This window comes from Neophocaena asiaeorientalis, unplaced genomic scaffold, assembly GCF_003031525.2.
Source record: "Neophocaena asiaeorientalis asiaeorientalis breed wild unplaced genomic scaffold, Neophocaena_asiaeorientalis_V1.1 scaffold197, whole genome shotgun sequence".
In the NCBI taxonomy this organism is placed as follows: domain Eukaryota; kingdom Metazoa; phylum Chordata; class Mammalia; order Artiodactyla; family Phocoenidae; genus Neophocaena; species Neophocaena asiaeorientalis.
In genome coordinates, this window is record NW_020174703.1 from 4,739,373 (window position 1) to 4,754,834 (window position 15,462).

Below are 15,462 nucleotides of genomic sequence, written 5' to 3' on the forward strand. Positions count from 1 at the left end.
AAGAATCTTAAACTTATGAGAACTCAGCTTATAAATTTCCAAGCTCCTGTCAAGTCTTTTTCAAAAGGCACAAGACTCTTCATGATCTGGTGTCTTCCTACTAATCTATTCTTTTCTCTTCCACTTCCTTCTCTCATACTTTACACTCCAGAAATTCTGAACTGATTGTAGCACCTCTCATCTGCTTGTCTTTGTACATGATCTATATCTTAACTGGAACAAATCCAAATACTCTTTATTCATGGGTTATTCCTCTATCGGCTTTCAGTCTGAGTGTGATAGCCACATCCTCTGAGAAGCCTTCCATAAGCAATCCCAAGGGATTCATATATTCTTTCTCTTAAGTTTTTATTCTTTGCATGTCTGTCTCATCCAGACCGCAACCTCCATGAAGGCAGTGACCATGAACAGGATCTTATTATGTCTTTGTTTCCTCAATCCCTAAGGTAATTCCTAGCATGCAATAGGTAGTCAGTAAATACCTGATTAACAAACTATCAAGGGAATAAACTTCTCATACAAAAGTAATTATTGTTCAACTCAGAACACTGAAAGATTATATCCTCTGGTGAAATTCTTTCTGTATCTATGAGTTACTACCCAAGCAGACTCCTAACAGAGACTGTGCTCTCCAATGCCTCTTCCAGAAAAACTGTTGCTCTTGAGAGAAAAAGACGTAGTGAGACTTGATATGAATTTATTGACAGAAAATTATGGTCTATAGGATGGATAGACATGGTCAAAATAATAGTGCCACACTCAAGGCATGATTTACATTACACTGAGGCTTTATGAGCTTGTCTAGAGACTGACATTCTGTAAGCCTTTATCTTTATGGTAAATGGATATGAGCCCCAAAGCAGTGATATAAAATTGGATTTTTGGATCTCAACTTAGCTAGGTGCCTTGGCAATACTAATGAATTGGTGTCTATAGTAGCAACTTAAAACAATACAAGTTTATTATCTCACTAGTTTCTCTGTTCCATGTCTTACAAGGTCAAAATCAAGATGTTAGCCAACTGGGTTGTTATAAGAAGACTCTGGAACAAACCCCTTCCAGCTCATTCAGGTTGTAGGCAGAATTCAGCTTCTTTCAGATTAGGACTGAGGTCCTCTCGTCTTTGCTGGCTGTCAGCCAAGTCCTGCCCTTAGCTTTTAGAAGCTCCTCTGTAGGTTTTTCAAGTGGCTCCTGCCATTTAAAACCAGCAAAAGCACGTTGAATCCTTCCCACATTTGGATTCTTTTCTGATTACTCCTCCTGCCGCCTCTCTTTTCTGACTCGGGCTGCCTGTCTCTTCCGCTTCCAACTAGAGAGGGTTATCTGTTTTAAGGACTCATCTAAGTAGACTGGGAAGACTTGGATAATCCAGGATATCTCTTTATTTTATGGTATGTAACCTCCATTGCATCGGCAAAGTCCCATTTGCCATGTAGTACAAGAAACAAGTTTACAGGTTCTACGGATTAGGACACGGACATATGGGGGAACCACCATTCTGTCTAACACAGTGCCAATTCAAAATTATAGTTTTAAAATATTTATTGTTCATTTATTTATAGGGGCAAAGAAAAATCTAATTTTATATTAATTAAAAGTGCACATTTTGGATTTATTTATCAATTTTTTTTCCTCTGCCCCAAACAGGGGTGGAAACAAACAAAATATTTCTTATATTGCTGTTCTTTTTATTTTTCTTCTGCAATTCTAGCTGGCTCATTCACAGATTCAGATTTAAACATTGTTCATTGGTAATTATGGAATTCTCTGTGTATATTTGCCCACTCAAGCATATATACAAAGGTATGAAGCCTGTTTAAAAAATATCCTTTCACAGTTTACTGTCTGTGTATTTCTCTCTGTTGGTTGTTTGTTATATCGTCATGCATTAGGCAATAATACAAAAAGAAATAGCGAAACGTTATGCACATCATCTAAAATATTACGAGTCTCCCAGACATGTGATACCCACTCCTTCGGGAATTCTGTTTATACAAGTGTCTGCTGCAGGAATTAATTGCCAACCTGCTGAATTTATGGAAAGGAATGTTTTTGTCCAGATGTGTATCAACATTCCGGGGCCTAGCAGTGTTCCTTGAGGCTAGCACTGTGCTAAGCCCATAGTCAGTGCATGTTTGGTGCTAATATATTTATAAAATAAAAAATGAGAAAAAAGTGAAGAGCATGAATGGGGTCACAGGAAACAGAAGAACAAATGCAAGTTACATTTTCTCAATTGTCATTAGAAAGACCTAAAACTTAATGTAAGATATCAACTCACAAATTCATCATAAAGTGAAAATTAGGTAATTTGTATTTATGCACTAATTTAATTTCTCTTTACAAATTAACTTATGCTTTATGGACAAGGCCTTTAAGACAAGTTTTTAATGTTAATGTTTTCATTTTTTATATATTAAAGTTGAATAAAAAGCTCCAAGTGAGCTAGGCACTATACCGTATTGAAGGAGAATGAGCAAGGCTGCATCTTACAGTACTGGGCTAGGGAAGATGCATGCTAGTTTTAAAATGGGGGTTGGGGGGAAGAAGCCAGGTCCCTTGAGGAAGGACACTGCAAAACAATAACAAGTGTATACTTTAGTAATTTCCCCAGTCCTTCCCTAAAAAGGCTTTTCTTAGGAAACTATAACTGAGGAAAGGGAATACATAGAAGTTTCTGAAAGATGTTGGGTACAGGTCTGAGTGAACACTGAGTTAAATACCCAATGATCCAAATTGTTATATATTTTAAAAAAAGACATTTTAGCAGGGACACTGCTTTTCATGGGCCAATGAGCCAGGAGAAAATAAAAGATATAATAAAAAGCAATCTACCGAATAACATTAAGGAAAATTCAATGATATTATGGACAATTCAGGTACTAGAACGTTAGAGTAAATAGTATATTTATATGACAAATAGGAATGATTGTTCTCAATGAAAAATTGTGTGGTCTCATGACTTGTTTCAAATAATCTTTGATAAGAATATTCTAATATCTGAAGTTCTTTTTGAAAGTTCTATTTTGTCTCTCAAAACCTTAGACATTAGATATCATAATATCTGTTTTAAACATCATTTATTGATTGACTCATTCATTCATTCAACACTTATTCATTGTTTATAATATATCAGGGTCTTACAGACTATAGGCAGAAAACAGACCATAAATATAACAAGTAAGTAAATGACAGACAGTATTTTATAAGGTAGTAAGAGCTACGCAGAAAAGAAAAAGTAAACCAGGTTAAGGGATCTCAAGAGTGCTAGGATGAAAAGGTGGGCTACAATTTTAAATAGGATAGTTATGGCAGGCCTCATTGTACAGGTGACATGAAAAGTGGTGAATGTTAGTGATGTAATTACTGGTAAGAAAGTATTCTAGGGGAAGAAATGGCTAAGGCAAAGTTGCAAAGATGAGAGCATGCTGGTATGTTGGAAGGAAATCAAGAGGGTCAGTATGACTATCACAAAGTGACCAGTAGCAAAAGTAGCAGAAGATGAGGTCAGAGAAGTAATGGGAGGCCAGATCATGTAGCTGCTTTGTAGGACTTTTAAGGACTTTGGCTTTGTCTGAGGGAAGTGGGGATCCATGAGAGGACTGTGAGCAATAAGTGCTATGACCTGACTTACACTTTAAATTGATATCCTTGAATTCTGTGTTGGTAATAGACTGAAGAGGAACTAAAATAGAAATAGGGAAACCAGTTAGGAAGCCACTGTAACAATCCAGATAAGAGACAGTTCAGACCCTAGAAGTAGAAAAGAAAGTGATAAGTAGTTACACTACATGTATTTTGAGGCTTATCCCAATAGGATTTCCTGATGGCTATTGTGTATGAGAGAAAGAGAGGCTCAAGGATTCCTCTACATTTCTAGTCTAAGCAATTTGAAAGATGCTATCAACCAAAATGGGGAGGGCTGCAAATAGAGCAGATATGAGATGAACAAACAAGAGTTCAGTTTTAGACATGTTGAGTATGAGACACCTATTAACCACACAAGTAAAGAGGGCAGGTAGGCAGTTGTGTATATGAGTCTAGTATTCTAGAGTGGGATTTGGTCCAGAGATATACATTTGGAAGTCTTCAGCATATGGACAGTATTTAAAGACATGAGATTAGATGAGATTACATAGAGAGTCAATGTAAATGAAGAAGAGAAGAGGCCCAGGGACACACACTGAAGTACTCCAGCACTAAGAGACTGGGAGATGAGGAGAAACTGGTGATGAAATCTGAGAAAGAACAACCAATAAGGTGGAAAAACTCCAAAAATATATTGGGAACGGAACATGAGAGACGAAAATGTATTAAGAAAAACAGTATGACCACTGAGATAGGTCATATACAATGAGGACTGCAAGTAGACCACTGCTTTTAGCAGTGCAGACTTCATTGGTGACATTGGTAAGAGCAATTTCAGAGGATTGGGGGCAGTGACAGGTTGATTGGAATGAGTTTGAGAGAGGAGAGGTGGAGAACTAGAGACACTTAAAATAAAGGAAATTTCAAGAAGTTTTGCTGCAAAGGGGGGAAATACAGGAAGTAACTAGTGAGGGAAACAGAAGAAAACAACTGAACAAATAAGGGGCAGAGTTTCAGTGTCGTCCCCCCCACCAAAAAAAAAAGAATGATGGAAAAGCCCTTATCACAGGATGACATTGACTTTGCTATTTAGATATATTACTAAAACAAAAATAACAACAACAAAAAAACCTTTCAAAGCTGTTCACATATACATATAGAGCCATATCATTTTGTAGCAGTAAGGAATCTTCAAAGTTCTATATTCAACATTCCTTATTTCATAAATGGGAACTCTAACACCAGACATGCAAAATCATTTGTTCCAGAGTAGAATCTGTGACAAACTCAAGATCAAAAATCTAAATCTCTTGGCTCTCAGTGTAGTATTTATTGTTCATGGTGGTAATGTTTTTTAAATAAAAATGCAATAATTTTTAATTGAATGTATTTGACACGCCACATGTAAATTTAAGGTGTATAATGTGTTATTTTGATACATTTATATATTGTGATATGTAATATGATTGCCACTGTATCAATATTTATCCCATTACATATTATTGTCCAAATTCACTATATTGTGCATTAGATTCCAATGGCTTATTTACTACTCACTGCAAGTTTGTACCCTTAAACAACATCAATTTTATCCCCCCACTTCCCATACTCTCATAACCACCATTTTGTTCTGTTTTTTTTATGAGCTTGACTTACAGCTGAACAACAGAAAGGCAAGCAACACAGTTTTTAAATGAGCAAAGGAAGGAGAGATCAAGATGGTAGAGTAGGAGGATGCGAGCTCACTTCCTCCCATGAACACATCAAAAATACATCTACATGTGGAACAATTCTCACTGAAAACAAACTAGAGAACTGCAAAAAGATTCTTGTACAACCAAGGCTATAAGAAAAATCCATGTGAACCAGGGAGGAAGGGAAAAGAAGAGATCAGGTCAGGACTTGTGCCCCTGGGAGGGCACAAAAAAGATAGTGATGGGGACATTACACAGGCAGAGATCCTCCCCAGGGAGTGAGAAGTTAGAGCCACATATGGGGCAGCCCAGCTCTGGGGTCCAACACTGGGAAGACGAATCTCCTTAGCTGGTTAGAAAACCAGTGGAACTAACAGGAGGGTTGTAAGAAATTTAGACTCCGCTTGTGAAGAGCTCACACACATTTGCTTACTCCCAAAACAAGGCAGCGAAAGCAGATTGAAACTGCACAGGCCTATGGTCAGTTTCCCGTGACAGCCCCAGTGCATGCCCCAGCCTAAGCTGAGCACCCACTCAGGCCCTGCTTGCTTAGTGATTTAGTTCCACACTAACAAACCCAAAGTTAGTAGAAGGAAAGAAATCATAACATAGAACAGAAATAAATGAAAGAGTCTAAAAAAATAATCAAAAAGATCAACCGAATTAAGAGCTTGTTCTTCAAAAAGATAAAATCAATAAACATCTAAGACAGTCATCAAGAAAAATAGAGGGTGCAAATCAATAAAATCAGAAATGAAAAAGAAGTTACAAAAAACAACACAGAAATACAAAGGATCATAAGAGATTACTTCAAAAAATAATATGCTAATAAAATGAATAACTGAAAAGAAATGAACAAAAGTCCTAGAAATGTACAATCTTCCAAGCTTGAACCAGGAAAAAACCGAAAATATGATCAGACCAATTACCAGTAATAAAATTCAATCAGTAGGAGAAAAAAAAAACCCAACAAATGAATATCCAGGACCAGATAGCTTCATAGGTGAATTCTACCAAACATTTAGATAAGAGTTAACACCTATCCTTCTCAAACTTTTCCAAAAAATAGAGAAGGAATGCTTCTGCTCATTCTATAAGGTCAGCATCACCCTGATACCAAAACTAGACAAAGATATTAAAAAAGGAGATTATAAGTCAATATCACTGCTAAACACAAAGGCAAAAATCCTCAAGAAAATATTAGCAAACCAAATCCAACAATACATTAAAAGGATCATACACTACGATCAAGTGGGATTTATCCCAAGAATGAAAGGATGATTCAATATCTGCAAATGACTCAATGTGACACACCACATTAACAAACTAAGGAATAAAAATCATAGGGTCATCTCAATAGAGGTAGAACATTTTTTTTTTTTAATTCACTATCCACTTATGATAAAAACGCTCCACAAAGTGGATATAGAGGGAACATACCTCATCATAATACGGACTATATATGTTAAGCCCACAGCCAACATCATACTCAACAGGAAAAATCTGAAAGTATTTCCTCTAAGATCAGGAAAAAGAAAAGAATGCTCACTCTCACCACTTTTATTCATCACAGTACTGAAAGTCTTAGCTGCAGCAATCAGACAAGAAAAAGAAATAAAAGGAATCCAAAATAGAATGAAAGAATTTAAACTGTCACTGTTTGCAGATGACATGATACTATACTTAGAAAATCCTAAAGATGCCACCAAAAAAATACTAGAGCTGATCAATGTATTTGGTAAAATTACAGGTTACAAAATTAATAATTAATATACAAAAATCTATTGTATTCCTATACACTGACAATGAAATATCAGAAGGAGAAATTAAGGAAACGATCCCATTTACAATCATATATGGGATTCTTTATTTACAAAACGAATAAAATTCCTGTGAATCAATATAAGGAGATAAAAGACCTGTACTTGGAAAACTATAAGACACTGATGAAAGCAACTGAAGATGACACAAACAGATGGAAAGATATACCATATTCATGGACTGGAAGAATATTGTTAAAATGACCATACTACCCAAGGCAATCTATAGATTCAGTGCAATCCCTATCAAAATATCAATGGCTTTTTTCACAGATCTAGAACAAAGAATTTTAAACTTTCTTTGGAAACACAAAAGATCCCAAATAGGTGAAACAATCTTCAGAAAGAACAGAGTTGGAGTTATCATGTTTTCTAACTTCAGACTATACTACAAAGTTACAGTAATCAAAACAGAATGGTACTGACACAAAAACAGACACATAGATCAATGGAACAGAATAGAAAGCCAAAAAATATACCCATGAACTTATGGTCAATTAACCTATGACAAAGGAAGCAAAAATGTACAAGAAGAAAATACAGTCCCTTCAATAAGTGGTGCTGTGAAAACTGGACAGCTACATGTATAGAATGAAATTAGAACATTTTCTCATACCATATGTGAAAATAAATTCAAAATGAATTAAGACCTAAATTTAAGACTGGAAATAACTTATAGACAAAAACATAAGCAGAACACTCTTTGACATAAATCACAGCAATAGTTTTTGGAGCTCTCTCCTAAGGCAAAAGAAACATAAGCAAAAATAAACAAATGGGACCTAATTAAGCTTAAAATCTTTTACACCACAAAGGAACCCATCAACAAAATGAAAAGACAACTTGCTGAATGTGATAAAATATTTGTGAGTGATATGACTGATAAGTTAATATCCAAAATATATAAACAGTTCATACAACTCAATATTAAAAAAAAAAAAACCAAACCACCTGATTATAAAACGGGCAGAAGACCTGAATAGACATTTTTCCAAAGAGAATATACACATGACCCATAGGCACATGAAAAATGCTTAACATCACTAATCATTAGAGAAATGCAAATCAAAACCACCATGAGATAGCACCTCACACCTTTCAGAATGGCTACTGTCAAAAAGACCAGAAGTAAGAAATGTTGGCAAGGATGTAGAGAAAGGGAACCCTAGTACACTGTTGGTGGGAATGTAAATTAGTGCAGCCACTATGGAAAACAGCCTGAAGGCTCTTCAAAAAACTAAAAATCGAACTACTATTTGATCCAGCAGTTCTGTACCCCTATGTTTTTAGCAGCATTATTTACAATACACAAGATATGGAAGAAACCTAAGTGTTCATTACACATAAAGAAGATGTTATGCGTGTGTATACACACACACACACACACACACACACATATAATGGAATACTAGCCAGCCATATAAAACACTGAAATTTTGCCATTTGCAACAACATGAATGGACCTGGAGGGTATTTATGCTTAGTGAAATAAGTCAAAGAAAGACAAATACTGTATGTTATCACTAATATGTGGAATATAAAAAATAAAATGAATGAATATAACAAAACAGAAACACATTCACAGATATATAGAACTAGTGGTTACCAGTGCGGAAAGGAAAGGGGGTAGGGAAAAGATATGTGCAGGGGGTTGAGGTAAAAATCACCATGTAGAAAATTAATCAGTAACAGGGATATATTGTGAAGCACCCGGAAATATAGGCAATATTTTATAACTTTAAATGGAGGATAATCTATAAAAATATTGAATGACTACGTTGTACACCTGGAACTAATATAATATTGTAAATCAAGTATACTTCAATGTTTTAAATTTTTTTTAATTAGAAAAAATAAGTTATTAAAAACAAAAAAACATGAGCCAGAACTTAAACAGATATTTTTCCAAAGATCTATAAATTCTCCATTGGCACACGAAAAGGTCTCCATCATTATTTATCATTAAGTAAATGCAAATCAAAACCACAATGAGGGGACTTACCTGGTGGTGCAGTGGTTAAGAATCCCCCTGCCAATGCAGGGGACATGGGTTCGACCCCTGGTCCAGGAAGATCTCACACGCCGTGGAGCAACTAAGCCCGTGTGCCACAATTACTGAGACTGAACTCTAGAGCCCTCAAGCCATAACTACTGATCCTGCATGCCACAACTACTGAGGCCCATGTGCCTAGAGCCCGTGCTTTCCAACAAGAGAAGCCACCTCAATGAGAAGCCCATGCACCGCAATGAAGAGTAAACCCTGCTCACCGCAACTAGAGAAAACCTGCGTGCAGCAACAAAGACCCAATGCAGCCATAAATAAATAAATAAATAAGCAAATAAATAAATTTATTTTAAAAAAAACACAATGAGATACCATTTCACACCCACTAGGATGACTTTAATCAAGAAAATGTAAAATAATAATTACTGGCAAGGATGTCGAGAATTGGAACCCTCATAGATTGTTGATGAGAATATATAATGATACAGCTGCTATGAAAAGCAGTTGCCTGTTCCTCAAAAAGTTAAATACAGAATTACCACATGACCCAATAATCCCACCTCTAGATATATTTCATTTCAAGAGAAATGAAAACATACGTCCACACAATAACTGGGCCCAAATTTTCAAAGCAGCATAATTCATCATAGCTGAAAGGTAGAAATAACCCAAATGTTCATCAATGGACAAATGACTAAACAAATTGTTGCATACTGGTATATTCAAACAATGGAATATTATTCAGCTATAAAAAGAAACATAGTACTGATACATGCTATAAGTTGGATCAACCTCAAAAACATTATGCTAAGTAAAAGAAGTCAGGTATTATAAAGGTCACATATTATATGATTCCTTTTATATGACACATAGAGAATAGGCGAATCTATCAAGATATAAGGCATATTAAAGTTTCCCAGGAGATATGGAAAGAGGGGATTGGAGAGTAATTACTTAAGGTATATGAGGTGTTTTTATGGAATGAGGTAAAAATTTTGAAACTAAAAAGAACTGGTGGTTGTACAACATTATCAGTATACTAAATACTACTGAATTTTACCCTAATTTCCACTGAATAGTACACTTTAAAACAGTTAACTCTAGATTATGTAAATTTCACCTAAAAAACTCTTCCCCACAATAACATCAGAATACAATAACTTTACAAAAAAGATGTACGAAAAAAAACTTCCATGGAACAAGTAATACCTATAAAATACAAACTGCTTCATTGATTAAGAAGAGGAAACTGCCAATTTATTTTATGAGGCTAGGAAACACTTAATAACAAACCCCAAATGGGGCAGTACAAGATAAGAAACTATTAGAACAATCCCATCTTAAATATATATATTAATAGAGAAAAGATTACTAGATTCAGTACACCAACTAATTAAAAATCTGCATCAGAACTATAAGACTTCTTCAAAAGGCTCATCAGTCAACCTGACATAACTCAGGAAATAATCAATGATCATGAAGAGGAGTCAATAAATATTACCCAAACTAAAGCACAAAAAGTAAAGAGACTGAATTTTCTAATTAATTTTTATTAGCGTATAGTTGCTTTACAATGTTATGGTAGTTTCTGCTGTGCTGCAAAGTGAATCAGTTATATGTATACATATATCCAGCTCTTTTTCAGATTTCCTTCCCATTTAGGTTACCACAGAGCATTGAGTAGAGTTTCCTGTGCTATACAGTAGGTTCTCATTAGTTATCTACTTTATACATAGTAGTGTAGGTATGTAATTCCCAATCTCCCAGTTCATCTCACACCCTTTCCCCTTTGGTAACCATAAGTTTGTTAAAGAGACTGAATTTTTTTTTTTTTTTTTTTCTGTATGCGGGCTTCTCACTGTTGTGGCCTCTCCCGCCATGGAGCACAGGCTCTGGATGCACAGGCTCAGTGGCCATGGCTCACGGGCCTAGCCGCTCCACGGCATGCAGGATCCTCCCAGACAGGGGCACGAGCCCACATCCCCTGCATCAGCAGGCAGACTCTCAACCACTGCGCCACCAGGGAAGCCCAAAGAGAGTGAATTTTAAAAGAAAAAAGAAAAATACAGAACACCCCAGAGCTGTGGTACAAACCAAAAATTCTAAACAAGTGAAACTGAAATGTCGTAAAGAGTCCTACTGTATAGCACAGGGAATTATATTCAATATGCTGTGATAAACAATAATGGAAAAGAATATGAAAAAGAATATATATATGTATAACTGAGTCACCTTGCTGTACAACAGAAATTAAACACAACATTGTAAATCAACTATACTTCAATAAAATTTTTTTAAAAAGAAATGTCAGAAAGAGAAGACAGAACAGAAATATTTAAAGAGCTTATGCCGAAAATTTTCCAAAATTATTGACAGTTCCCAAACTATAATTCCAAGAAGCTCAAAAACACCAAATAGGCTTTTTAAAAAGAAATTTACACAGAATGATTTTGGCTGAAAACCAAATACAGAGAAAACCCTGAAGGAAGTAGAGAAAAAGATATACAGAATAACTTTAACCAAAATTACAGCAGATTTCTCACTAAAATCTATGAAAGCTGGAAACAATGGAGTGACATCTTTAGAATGCAAAAGACAAATACTATCTACAAGGAATTTTATACACTGGGTAAATATTATCAAAATTACAACTTCTCCTCAAAGGACACAGTAAAGAGAATGAAACAGCTAATGGGAGAAAATATTGCAAATCACATTTTTGATAAAGGACTTAGATCTAGATTATGTAAATAACTCTCAAAACTCAATATTAAGAAAATGAACAATCCAATAAAAAATGGGCAAAACAGACATAACCAAGTAAGGCAAACTTATGGCAAATAAGCACATGAAACTATGCCCACAGTCATTTTGGAAATGCAAACTACAATGAGATGTCATTAAACATTTCTTACAACAACTAAAATAAATTTTCAACCTGTGCTGATAATGATTTAAGGCACCTGGAAATCTCATATCTTGTTGGTGGGATTGCAAAGTAGTTCAGGATGAAAAACAGTTCAGGAGTTTATTATAAAATTAAATGTATAATTACCATATGACAAAGTAACCTCCTTATGTTCACACTGAAAAGTATACACAAATAATTTTATTTATAATCACCAACAATTTGAAACAACCCATAATTTGTCAAGTAGGGTCCACACAATAGACTTCAATACAGCACTAAAAAAGGTCAAATTACTGATATACACAATATGTACAGTTGTAGCAGAGTTCTGCAAGTCTTAAGAAACACATACACAAACAACTGTTAATATATAGAATAATTCTATCATTCTCCAGAATCCTCTGTACTACTTTGTAGTAAACTCACCCTCATGTTCAACCCGTAGTACACTAATTTTTCTATTCCTGTAGTTTTGTCTTTGTAAGAACGTCATAATGAAATCAAACAGTATATAACCTTTTGATTTCTTTCACTTACTGCAGTGTATTTGAAATTCATTCACCTTTTAGCAACATTACATATACTTCCTTTCTTTTCATATATTTTTGGAACTCTCTCTTCTCTTGGTTTCCATGATACACATTCCCCAGTTTTCCTTTGATCTCTTAGTACTTGTTTCAATCTCCTTTGTAAGATCCTTTCAATATTGAACTTTTGCAGTTGGACTTTAAGACTGGAGGTCAGTCCTGAGCTCATTTTTTCTATATCTACCCTCTCTCACTAGGGTGAGAATATTTACTCCCATGATTTTAAATGTTATTTATATGCCCATAAGTAACAAATTTATATCCCCATGTTATAAATCCAGATGTTCCCATACAATGAATCAAGATCCTATTATTTCCTCACCAGAGCACTGACTGCAGAGCAGAACTGCCTTGATTGGGAGTTTAATCTTCCCTTCTTTGGGGTTCAGCCAATTAAACCCTCAGCTAGGTTCTGTTTTCTCCACTCTCCTCTCACAAGAGGTTAGACCTTTGTATGACTCCAAGGAAGCCCTCTAAAATGCTCTTTTTTTTGTTATCTGCATCAATTGAGCTTAGCAATAGCCACCCAATTTTTATGTTATTTTAGTTTCCATTTCCCACATGTTTTTCAAATGTCTGTTATATGGAACTAACTAATAGATTCCCTTATACTGCTATGCCATCTCGATGCACCAGCAGTAAAACTTTCAACACCTAGATGGTTGTGCCAGGGACCTCTGTGATCTACCTAACACCAGTGATGGGATCATTATTATCAGAGTCTAAAACAGTGTTTAGAATGCAGGATGCTTACCGGAAGTTTCTGGAATCAATACTTGTAGAAAGCAGGCATGAAAAAAGGGAGAAGCAGGGCCAACAACAGTGTTGGCTAAGCCCATGAGGAGCTGTGGATCTAGAGGCACCTTAAAGATTGTCCCCTTTTGGATCAAGATGGCCAGCCTTTTATCAGTCATTGATGTGCACACTCCCACATCCCCAGAAGCAGTGTGACTCTGTGTGATGTGGCTTTCTGAAAGGATACCTAAAGGGACTGACAGGTGAAGGTCGTCTTCTGTCAGCACTCTCACAGCTGAAGCAACAAGTTCTTCATTAAAGGGGGATCTGGGTGGTCAATCTCAGTATCCACTACAATGTTCCAAATCAAACTCTTAAAACTCAACCAACACCCTCCTCCTCCAAATATGATCCTTCTCCAGTCTTCCCCTTTTCAGGAATCCATCCAGCAGTTCTTAAATTAGAAACCTAGGAGTCCTTCCTAATATCTTCTTTATTACCAGCCATGCACAATATGGATTAGCATTAAGTGCAAACATTTTAACCTCCAAGTTATATCTCAAATTCTCCCCACTTGTCTTTTAACCACTGCCACCACCTCAGTCTAAGCCACATTCATCTCTCACCTGGAGAATCCCTAGACTCCTTGCTAGACTCTTCCCGTTCCCTCTCTTGCCCCTTTTCAACCTAATCTCCACATACAAGTCAGTCTAAACTTTGTGAAGTATACATTGGATCATCTCATACCCCTGGCTTCAAACCATTAAGGGCTTCCTATAGAACTTAGAATACAAACTCTTTCACATCTTACCACTATGCTTTTACTCATTGGTCCCCTCTCTAATCTCATCACAGGCCCCCCTCTCCATTACTCATCACTCTTCAGCCATACAGAATTCTTTCAGTTTCTGGAAGCTGATGAGAATTTCCCTGCCATAAATAAAACATTTTACATTTTCTTCTAACCTCTGGTTATTTTGCCTGGTGAGTTCTTTGTCATCCTTCAGGTAACCTTCATGCTACCTTCTCAGATAGCTCTTTATTGACCTGCAGTGACAATAGATATATTTGTTGCTATTTAGCATCTCTTGACTCTTTTTTTATATTAATGGAAATTCTCATAATGTAGGAGATCCCTATATTATAAGTCCTGCCTCTTCAAGGCAGATATCAAAATTCAACCTCCCAGCTGTAATGGCAGCTGGAATGCAGATCTGTGACCCAGAATCTGCCAGTCACTTGCACCAGAGTTAGCCTTCCACTGGGAAGGGACCAACATGAGGAACTGGTCTCACTACAACTTGCCTTTCTGAAAGCAGGTGACAGAAGTGCCGAGCTCTTCAGGGCAGTAATTGTGGATATCCTGAGAGCCCATCCTGAGCATCACTGAGGAAGTGGGGGGTTGTTAAAGCTGTATTTTGGGAGCCAAGTGATGGTGGCTAGCTGCTCTTGCTGGAGCAGCCCCGTTTAGTGTGACTGGATATTGTTCCTGGCTCCCTAAGTTTCCCAAAGACTCTGTGAGCCATGTTTTATATGTCAATAAATTCCCTTTCTTCTAGAACCAACCACAGTGGATTCCATTCCAACCTAACATTTATAATCTCTCAACTAAAGCAATCTGCTCCATTATTGCTTCACTGCATTAGCAGACTTGTAGTCATGTTTGTGTGTTGTCTATCTTCTCTACTAGGTTATAAAATCCCTGAGGGCAGAGTCTGTGTATTTTTTAATTCAGTACTATATATGAGGTTCTTTTGTTGGTTCATTCAACAAACTTTATGGAACTCTTTCTATTGACACAGACACTAAAGAATATAACATTAATAAGATATGATTCCTCCTTTCAAAGTGCTCACATCATAGCTGGAAAGACAGACACAGAAATCGATCATTAAAATCTAATATGGCCAATACACAGATTAAAATTGTCAAGGATTTTTATAGGTTTACCAAAGAGGTTCACTTAATACAAACTGTGGGAGGAGGGAGCAAGTCAGATTAGGAAAAGACAAAGCAACAGGAGAGGAGGAGGAGGAGGAAAAGTTTCAGGAAGAATTCTTGGAAGATGCAGTGCCAAAGCTTCAAAGAGGTGAAGGGAGGGGAGATGGAATATGGTGGTGAA